The following is a 10166-nucleotide window of genomic DNA, read 5'->3' on the forward strand; positions in this document are numbered from 1 at the left end:
TGACTTTTATAGAATAGTAGGGCTAGCAAGGACCCGAAGACATCAGGTCTGTCCCCCTGCCCCGGTTACAGCTGTGTCCCCGTTTGCCCGATCTGGCTGGAAGGGCTCCATGGCAGGAGGCTTTGTAGCTGCCCTGGGCAATCTGTTTCAGCGCTTCGCTGTCCTCACTGCTAGAGCAAGCCTCCTGTTGGATTCTCCCCGTTTCTCTTGCTGCAGTTTAAGCTCGCTGTTACTGTCTGCCAGGGCCACAGAGAACAGGTATTTCCCATCTATGCAACGGTCTTTTTACATACCTAAAGATTGTTGTTATTCCTGTTTCAGTCATTTCTCCTTCTTTAGTTGAAATCCTGTTTCTTTCCTGATAGGCAACATTTTATAGAGCCCTTAGCCACTCTGGCTGTTCTCCTTCTATGTTCTGGTGCTCCAGCTGTGTCCTCACTAATGCTGAGCAGAGCAGGATTAGCTCGTGTGACTGGGATGCTGTACTCCAGGTCGTGCCTCAGTGTTGTGGTCTGGATTTTCCTGCAGTAGCGTGGTATTCCCCCCCCCCACACACACACACACTTCCGTCTGATTTCTAGGCTTTCCATTCATCCTACGAATGTTTCATGAATCCCATTTCCTTGGCAAACTTATGAACATCAACATATGCAATGCCTTAAATGCCCTTATTTAATATCGAGGTAACTGAGGCATCTTCACTTCTGACCTGAAAGTCTCCAGAGCCAGTAGGCGTGTTCAGAGCACAGCCACCACGCTTCGGTGGCGCTAGGCCGCCTGCAAGGTGCAGTGGCGGGTGGTTCTTGCCTTAGTGTTCATATGGTGGTGGCTGGGATCTGCCTCCAGGAGGTGGCTCCGAGCGTGTGACTCGCCAGTCCCAGACGAGAGTGTTCGTCACTGGCGCCCTTCCGAGGTGGGACACGCTCTGCTCTTGCTTGTGGAACAACATTGCTGTGTGCAAACCGATAAACGGTTGATGGGGCAGCAGCACAGCGAGGGGGAGGTGTTTGGCTGCAGCCAAGGCGCTAGAGCAGACAAGGGCTGTTTTACTGTTTGGTTTAATTACTTGTTTCGACAGTTAAACTGTATAGAATTACATATATTGTTTTGGGAGCAAAGCTCAGAACTTAGGACTCTCTTTCCCAGACGTTAACTCTGTCAGCAGTTAATGTCCACTTCAACACCAACCAAGGATGCCGTACCAGTCCTCAGTGAGATAACAGGAAGAGCTGGAAAGGCCAAAGGAAATGTCCGAACTCCTCCTCTTCTGCTGGCAAGATTCTACACTGTTAGAAGGATATCTGCCTTCGATATGTCATGTGTGTTTTGGGAGAGAGTAGGCAAAAGAAGGGTTTACTTTATTATGTAAAGTGATTTTTTTTTTTTTTTTTGTCAGTCTATTAGCAAGCATATAGTGAGTGGGATTTGGCCAGTTTTCAGTGACACTGCTTGAAACTCTCAAGCTCAAGTACAGCTGCTCGTATAATCAATGTTCCTGTAAATCAGTCTCTGGTTTTGCTGTCTGGGATTTTAATTAGCCTTAGAAATTTTCTTCAGGGCTTTTATTACCAAAAAATGTAGACAACTAAAGTGCCTTTACCCGCTAGTGCCAGAAATTCAGCGCTTTGGGGTTTGTGCTTGTTTTACATATTGCTCAAGTGCATAATGGCTCTGCTGAAAGTTTCAGTTTCAGGCAAAACTGAAAATCATTTACAAAGTAATGTAATATATACTCTGAGATGTGCAAAGAAAATACACAAGCTATTTCATAAAAAACTATGAGTTTGATTTTTTGCACCATAACTATAGGAAGCAAAGAAGTGAGAAAAGCAAGCTCAGAAAATGCTCCTTCTGTATCTTCCCAGTACTTTTCCAAGTGTTTCTTACTTTGTATGAGAGATGACTGTGTGGAAATGGCATTTCTTTGGTGATGCTTTTTCCTGGTGTAATTGAAATTTATATTTAAAATGATACTTGAAAGAGTTCTGGATAGTTAAGACAGATTACTTACCCTAATGTTTTAGGTTTCTTTAACAAGAGCTATACAGCATTAAAATTTTCCAAAGATATACATATGTATCTGCAAAATGTTGCTTTAAGTGTTTGGCTGTAAAAGCTTAATCTGTCTGCATTATATTGCCTGCATTTATTTTTGCAAAGTAGCTTCTGATATTTGTTCGCATCAGGTATAGTATATGAAATGCTTTTCTAAGTGAATAGTGACTCTGCATTCAGTGCTGTGCAAACACAGGGCGGTGATCTAAGCTCCCGAGAGCCCAGCCGGTGTTCCTCGCACACCCGGAGCAGCCACTGACTTCAGTGGAAGCTTTGTTTGCAGAAATAGTGCAGAAGTGTGCTAGGTGCCTAGGCACTTTGGCAAGAGGAGTGTGCATATTTTTTTGGCATGAAATCATGGAATATATATACTGGCAGAAAAAAATTACTCTGTTTATGGATAAATGTAAACTAAGATTTAAAGGCAGCACATGAAACAGTGAAGAGAGAGGGAAACGTAATGGGGAGGTAGGGAAACATATAATGCAAGTTTTCGCAGTCTTGGGAAACATGCTTTTGGCATTGTCCTTCTCTGGGGATCTTTTCAGCCTCAGAAACATGGATTTATATCATCAAACAGTATTTTCTGAAGTTAAAACTTACCAAAATAAATTGCTTACTTTAAAGGAATTAAACGCCTTACGGTCATGACCTGGTAAAGAACTGCACATCTTGAACCTGTTAGAAGTTTCCGTGATGAAGCAATCTCTATTTTGTTTGTCTTTCAACAGCAATGTTAGTGGTTTAGTTAAGTAGAAAAACATGCCTTAGTTGTGTCTTTCACCTTTTTTTTTTTTTTTTTTTTTTTTTGGCAGTAGCTGTTGCTTGTTCGCTTCTCATCTTTTCCGTCTTTTGGCAGCAGATGGAGCCAGCAGCTCAGTGTTACGCTGAAAGCTTGCTACTGGGTGCAGCATTCTTGCAGTGTGTGACTCCTGCGGGCTTGCCCGGTCTTTACTAATACAAAAAGTGGCACAAACTTTAGTCCCATCTCTGGGTACTATCTCAATGTGTAATTTACACTGTGTACTCATGTGGCTAATCTTTGTTAGGGATGGGACTGGGAAAAGAATTCCTGTGTCTCTAGTGTGACAAATACCCTGTAATTCATAGCTGTCGACATGTGACTGATAGGGATGTAGGGATATCTGAGAAGGAAAAATAGAGGTTTTCCTTCTGAAAGCGCTGAAGTAGAGCAGATCAGAAGGTGGAGGGTTGAGAGGAAATTTTAAATATTACTTTAAATTAGGAAATTGCTTTCCGTGGGCCTCCCTGCAGTGCTACAACCCAGGGTGAGAGACTTGGCCAGCTGGGGTTACTGTGTCTGTGCAGTAAAAAGAGGTGTCTTGCTGAACACTCAGCCCTAGGCAGGAAGAGGAGACAAGAAAAAACTGTACCGGCACTTTTATACAGATAACAGCCTTAGTTGTACCCTCACTGAAACCTCGCCAAACTCCTGCATCGCCGCTGCTTGCTGGGGGTCTTGGCAGCTGTGCCAAACGCTTGACAGTGGTTGCTTGTAGTAGTGCCGCGGCCGTAAAGCAGTGTGGGAACCGGAGGGGGTTGCAGGGGCCCGCTTTGGAGCGTCGGGCAGGCGGAGAGCTAACGGGGTCACGGAAAAACTGCTGAACTGGGCCACTGCTTAAAATGCTCCTTTGTTTCTCTTTCAAATGCAAGCTAATATGCTTTTATTTTCGTACATAGGACAGTCTTCTTGCATGCAGTAGCCTAGCGTGCTGAATGCTAACGTGGCCCAGATAGGACATGACCGTAATGAATCCTTTTCAGTTGTTATGTCCCTCCCCGGCTGCTGTCTGTCTGTCTCCATGTGCTTGTTGGAGAGCTCTGAGCAGAGACTGTGCTGTCTGGAAAATCCCCGGGTTGTTATCGGCGCTAGTCCAAATAAGAGTAGAAACCACCTCCCACTCACTCATATAAAGTCCTATAAATTTGCTGTGATTTAGGCTATGTACGAAGGCCCTGGAGAGTCCTGACCCTTTGTACAACATGGTAAACCAAACAAAGGCCCGGACCTTGGATGAATTCCCAGTCCTTCCCTAGGGTCTGCCACATGGGAGACCTAATCCTCGAGTTAATACCGTCATTCGGAATAGATGTGAAATGAGAACTGGGAAGGGCGGGCAGACTTATGCAACTTAACTTGAAAGAACAGAAAGACTGGAAAGAAACAGGGTTCACCCGCCTGTGTATTTCTCTCCAGCAGGGACTGAGGGTGGCCTGGCTCAGAGGAGTGCTGACTGAGCCTAGGTTTACGTGCGAAACAACATCTGGTTAAAACTGCAGCTTGAACGGACTGTCCAGGTAGGACTGGCAGCGGCCTGTAAGTCACTCTGGCACTCCCCATTTGGCAGCAAAGTAGCCCGTGCCTGCTCTATATGTACTGCAGTAATTGCCAATTAGGGCTGTACCGAAGGAACTGTCAGGCTCCCAAAGATGCTGTGGAGGTTTCCTTAATATTTGGAAAGAGTCTTGAGACCTTAGAGGGAGAAGAACCACACGAGCACTTACCTTTATTAATGACTGTATCTATAGTTCTTCGGGCTGTGACAAGAGCTTTCCCGTATTCCTGTACAACTTTTCATTTCTTTTACCCTTAACGACAAACAGAGAGATGTTGCTGTGCACAGACATTAACTATGAATTACTTGATATTTCAGAAGCATTTTTTTAGAACGTGTGACTATCGCAGCTTCTCCAAAAATGGGCATTCATTTCCACCCTGATGGAAGCAGAACATCTGAAGAAAGCATAAAGCATATGAAAGCTTTGGCTAGTATCCTGCACTCTAGCAAACTGCATTTTCTGCCATGAGTGACATGGCAGCTCCTGCTCACTGACTAAATGATCATCCTTTTGCACAGCCTTAAACAGCAAAGATAAGGTGATTTCCACAGGGACCCACCTGCTCTGTCATCTCTGGGCGGTACAGGAGGAACATTTTCTGTTTATTTGTGTAGGCCCATGAAGTGCTGTATAGATGCAGGAAAAAAATGCCTATACATACTGTGTTTCAGAAGTCTGACACACAAACCTTATTCTGGACTAAACATTGTGTGGAAAATTATTAATCATATTGCATTATAGATGCATAATTGCATAACTAATATTTTCGTGGTGGAAGTGGGGTGAAACCTTGTAGAAGCTGATGGGTGTGACGGGCAGCCTTTATTCAAGGCACGAGAAGATTAGACTGTGGGAACCTGCTGCCAAAACAGCCCACTCGTAAGGTTGTCCAGAACCTAAGCTGTAAGGGCAGGGGAGTTTGGTAGCGTTTAAATATGGGGTGCCCATGTGTGAACAGAAGCACTGAGAGCAGTCAGAGGTTAGACAGGGGAAAACCAGTGCTGAGCACAGCACTTCCCCATTTACAGGGCAAGGTAATGTCCCTGCTTTCCTTCTCCCCTGAACTTGACTGCCTGCAAGCTCTTGAGACATCATGAACGATTTCTTACTAGGGAGGTGTTCTACACCTGGCATGACAGCACCCGAATTTCCTCTTCCGGCATCTACGCAATGCCATCATGTTCAATAATCCCTGAATAAAGGGTGCCAATACGTACCCAGCATTGCACACTTGCATTCTACAGAGCAGAATATTACCCTTTGGAAAGAAAAAAGACAGGGAGAATTATGCTGTTGTACGAGAAGCATGGCAGCAGTGGCTGCCCTGGCTTTGTCTCCCTGCGGCAGGCTGCCTCCGTCCCTGAGGGAGGCTGTGCCTGCCCGTGGAGCAGAGCCATGGAATTGGGAAATCCTGTGTTGTCTAGACTGCAATAAATGTCACGCAGTGGCGTGCAAATGCAGAGCCACGGCCTTGCTGATATACTTCTTGATCTCTCGCTCTCCCATCTGCAGGAACAGTTCCTTCGCATCAAGGCTAAAGTCAGTGTGAGAAAGGGCCTGAGATTTGTATGCGGTATGGGCTCTGAGCAAAACAGAGGTTTGAGCTCCCAGCTCTGAAGTTAACCTTCAAGAGCACAAAAATGAAAACAAGATTAAAGCCATATCAGGCAGGCGTTCCTGTGCAGCCGTTCAATTTCTAGGGGATGATATCTGCATCATTAAAGACGTTAGATGGATGCAGAGAGTGGCTTTTCCAAGCAGAGCTGATTCTCGCTAGGGAAGGCAATAATGCAAAAACGTCATTCTGAAAAATCCTCTTCTTCATGGCACCGTGTGCAGATGAAATGAAACGATTTTATTAGTGAGCTCACATAACGGGGCTTGCTAAGATGATAATACCCCTACCAGCTCCTGCCTTACCTCTCCAGGTGTGAGTCACAGGGATGCACACCTCGCTGCTCAGCTTTTCCTCCGGCTGTTGGGTTTTCCAGGAAAGTCCCTGGGTATTTCTGACAGTTCTCCAAACTGATGTGCCGCTAGTGCGCAGACCTCGGCGGAGGGGGAAGGCATTGCCGGGGGGCCAGACAGCGCGGGGTGCTCTGTGCCCTCACTGCCCTTCTGCAGGCTCGGGGACACATGGGGACCGCATTTTCCAAGCTTAAAGTCAACAGCGTGTCATTCGCATGACATGAGCTCGAGCAGGAGCGTTTCGGTTTAATCTAGCCCTCTGCCCACACTGTTCTTCTGCAGGTTATTGGGTGGTCACATGCTAAACCAATAACAAGTAAATTAAAACCAGAAAGAAGGGCTGGGAACCGTGCGGGTCTGCAAGCGCTGTCCCGCAGCCCAGCTCCCCGGCTGCGTGCCCTGCTGGCCTCGCGCTTCCCCACCGCCCGCGGGGTGCTTCTGGGCGCAGCTCCCAGCGCGGGCGGCTCCTGGGCTCCTGCTCCGGGGCACGCGTCTGTGTCTGCGCCGGGCCGGGCTGCAGCTGCGAAGCCGCGCGGCTGGGAATTCGCCGTATTTGAGAGTTTTCAGGACAGCCCTAAAAGCCTGAGAAAAAGGAAAGCACACGAAAGCGTGGGCGTATTTTGGGGGAATCCCTGCAGCTGCCTCCAATCTTTTCTGCATTCCATTTTTTCCCCACAGATTTATGTCCAGTTTGAGAAACAATTATTATGTTTTGACAGAATAAGCTGATACGCAGTTGCTTGTTGCAATAAGATCTCAGTGCTGCCCATATCCCAGTCACCCAGGAGTGACTGAATGGCAGGGTGAATGAGGTCTAGGGAAAAAACAGCATGTTCAAAGAAATATTGATGCCTGGCCCACTTCGTGAGAGAGTCCTTCAGTTTTCTCTTCTCTTGGCAGAACTAAAATTTTGGAGCTTTGGAGAAAGTGCTTTTAGAGCTTTAAGATAGGTCTGGAAAATGTTCAGTAGCTACCTGAAAAAAGAAAGAAATAAGGGGGATGTGAAAACATGAAATAACAGGGTGGGAGGAAACATAACTCACTGAGATTGCACAAGAGCAATGAGGAAACTTTGCAGGAGCAGAAACCAAGTGCTGGCAGTGCTGGGAGATTACAGAGCCCCTTTCCGCCCATGCTTTCCTGCTTAGAGCTCTCTCCCAAAACCTGGGAAGCCACAAAAAAATTTCCTTCTCTGCGCAAGGAGGTGTGGACCATCATGTCCCATCTCATCCCTTTCCTGCCTGTGTTTAATCGTGATTCCTTGCTCTTATCACCCAAGCGTTGGAGAACTCTTCTTAAAGATTTAGCTCAGTGTCCCCTCACTCTTCTCTTTAAGGCAAAGCAATCCAGATGTTTGGCTGTTTCCGCTGACATCGTGTCTTTAGACTGCTTAGCAGTTTGGTTGTTCTCTGCAGTGCTCTCTCCAGCTGCTGACCTCCCAAAACTGGTGGGAGCCTTCAAATGAAGCTTTTCCAGGGCTTATTTAGGGCAGTAGTACACCTTTATGATATGTATCTGACAGGCTAGTCTCCTTAGACATCTAAGCAGGGTATTTGCCTTCTCTTTTTTACAACAGCATGACTCATATCCCACTCATAGCAATGGGTGGTTGTAATAGGTTGTCTTTCCATTGCATGTTAATGCAATAGATTATTCCTGCCCAAGCATCACATCTCGCTCTTGTCCCTGCTGCCACCTCTTTCTCCAATTTCTCAAGATCTGGCTGAATTTTATCGTTGACCATCTACCTACTTACAAGCTTACTCTTTCTTCTGCTCTGAGGGTTAACGAAAACGCTGAACAGAGCCAGGTGCAGGACAGACCCTTGCTGACTTCTTTCTCCCATTTTGACAGCGAGCCACTGGTAGCTGCTCTCTGCTTACTGCTAACCTCTCAGATTTGCACCCAATCCTGCACTAGTTTCACGTGCACCTTGTTTCCAGAGTTTGGTTTTGAGAACGTCACGTGAGACAGCAGCACGAGCCTTTCCAATATGAAGATATGTGTCTACTGCTTTTCCCTTATTCATGAGTCTTGCTCATCTGTTAGGGAAGAGACTAAAATTGATTTGACATGATATTTTCTTGATAAATCCACCCTGCCTGATAAGCATAATCTTTCCTGAGCCATGAGAGTTTTCTCAGAGGTGGGGTATGAAGTATCAGAGCATGTTTGAATAGGCAATATGGAAAAAAAAACCAACACAGCTAGAAACTAGACAGTTAAGTTCAGTCCAGCTTGTAGAAAGAAAGCTTTGAAATTTAGGAGGGAGATTAGTCACTGGAAAAGGTTGAAGACTATTAATAGAATATGACCACTGCTCATTTGCTAAATACCAAACTCTAAGGAGACAATTAACATTGAGGACACATCACACCAGCATGGATAACCACCAGCCCATATTTTTGTATCCCCCAGCCGCCATCTTATAATTATCGCTGCAAGACAGTAATTCAAACAGCTGTTAGCAAAGGCATATCTCGGAATATTAAAGCATTTCACGTTGCTTGCACATCAGCTGAGGGATTTGTGTGGAGGTGGGGAAAAAGAAAGCAATTTAACATTTTAACTGTAGACTAAATCGGTACATATATTGCAATTAGTCTAAGCTAGGTGGTTAGTGTCTGATTCAGATTCTTCAGATGAAAAAAACTCTCCATTCACAGAAACCTCCTTTAGGCATTGAACTCCTAAAATACATATTTTGGGTGTCATATTTCCTGGGCACAACAGCCTGTCTTTTTGTTATGTAGAGGGTCCAAGATAAAGAAAGCGTCTCAGGTCCTTATTTGTTTGAGAAACAAACTTTTTCAGGCCAGTGGAACCTAACTCCTTATTGTTTTCTTGGAACCTGCTCTTTCTGTGGGATCTGTTGAGGTATGGCCGGCAACCTTAACTCCATTTGCTCTGATTAATCCTCCTTAGTCATTCCTACACGCTTGGAGTTTGGAGCAAAAAGTTTGTATCTGAGGATGAAGTTTATGAAGTTACTTTCTTTATGAAATTTGCGGGCGGATTTCACAGCTGGCCTATGTGATCTCTCGAGATCCCGATCAGCCCCCAGATTTGGGCACCTCTCAGCTTTGCGGCGGTTGCTCCTGCCAGAGGACAGCAGCAGCAGCAGCAGCAGCAGCGTGTTCAGGTGCAGTGAACTTGGCTCAAAGTCAGCCTGTCTGCACCGTTACTAATGCCAGTTCGGTCACATTTGCATAGCTACGGTTTGGCATAGAAAAGCCCAGCACCAACCATCCTGGAACTGTCGGAGGCACTGAAGAAGTGAGATCTCCAGGTCTCAGTTTGGGCAGGTGCGCTACTTGCGGCGGAGGGTTGAGAGAGTGGTGGAAGAGGCCTGCCGAGAGCGGAGGGGAGAAACGGCCTGGCGCTACGCAGCTGCTTGTCTTGAGGGCACCCAAAGAGAGCTGCCTGGGAGACCTGGCATCCTCCGGTGGTAACGCAGATGAACGACTTCCCTGAGCGTGCTAAGCTCCAGCCCCGCTGGGTGACAGCAGCAGCGCTGCCATTGACAGCAGACAGAGGGGGATCACGGCAGGAAGGTAACTGCACACGGGAAGGTAAGATACACGGGCAGTTATGGTACCTGGCACAGAGAAAACAGGCGCCTGCTATTCAATATCTTCCGTATCTTCCAGTTAAGCAGAACTAGGGCAGCGCGATCAGGATGGTGATAGCGTGAGGGCCAGTGGCACCTGATCTAGGCTTCCGCTGTGGGCTGAGAGGAGCCGTGCCAGAGGTGTCTCCTCCTGTCTGCTGATGCTTGCGAG

The sequence above is a fragment of the Apteryx rowi genome, unplaced genomic scaffold (assembly GCF_003343035.1).
Source record: "Apteryx rowi isolate R43461 unplaced genomic scaffold, aptRow1 scaffold_23, whole genome shotgun sequence".
Taxonomy (NCBI): Eukaryota; Metazoa; Chordata; class Aves; order Apterygiformes; family Apterygidae; genus Apteryx; species Apteryx rowi.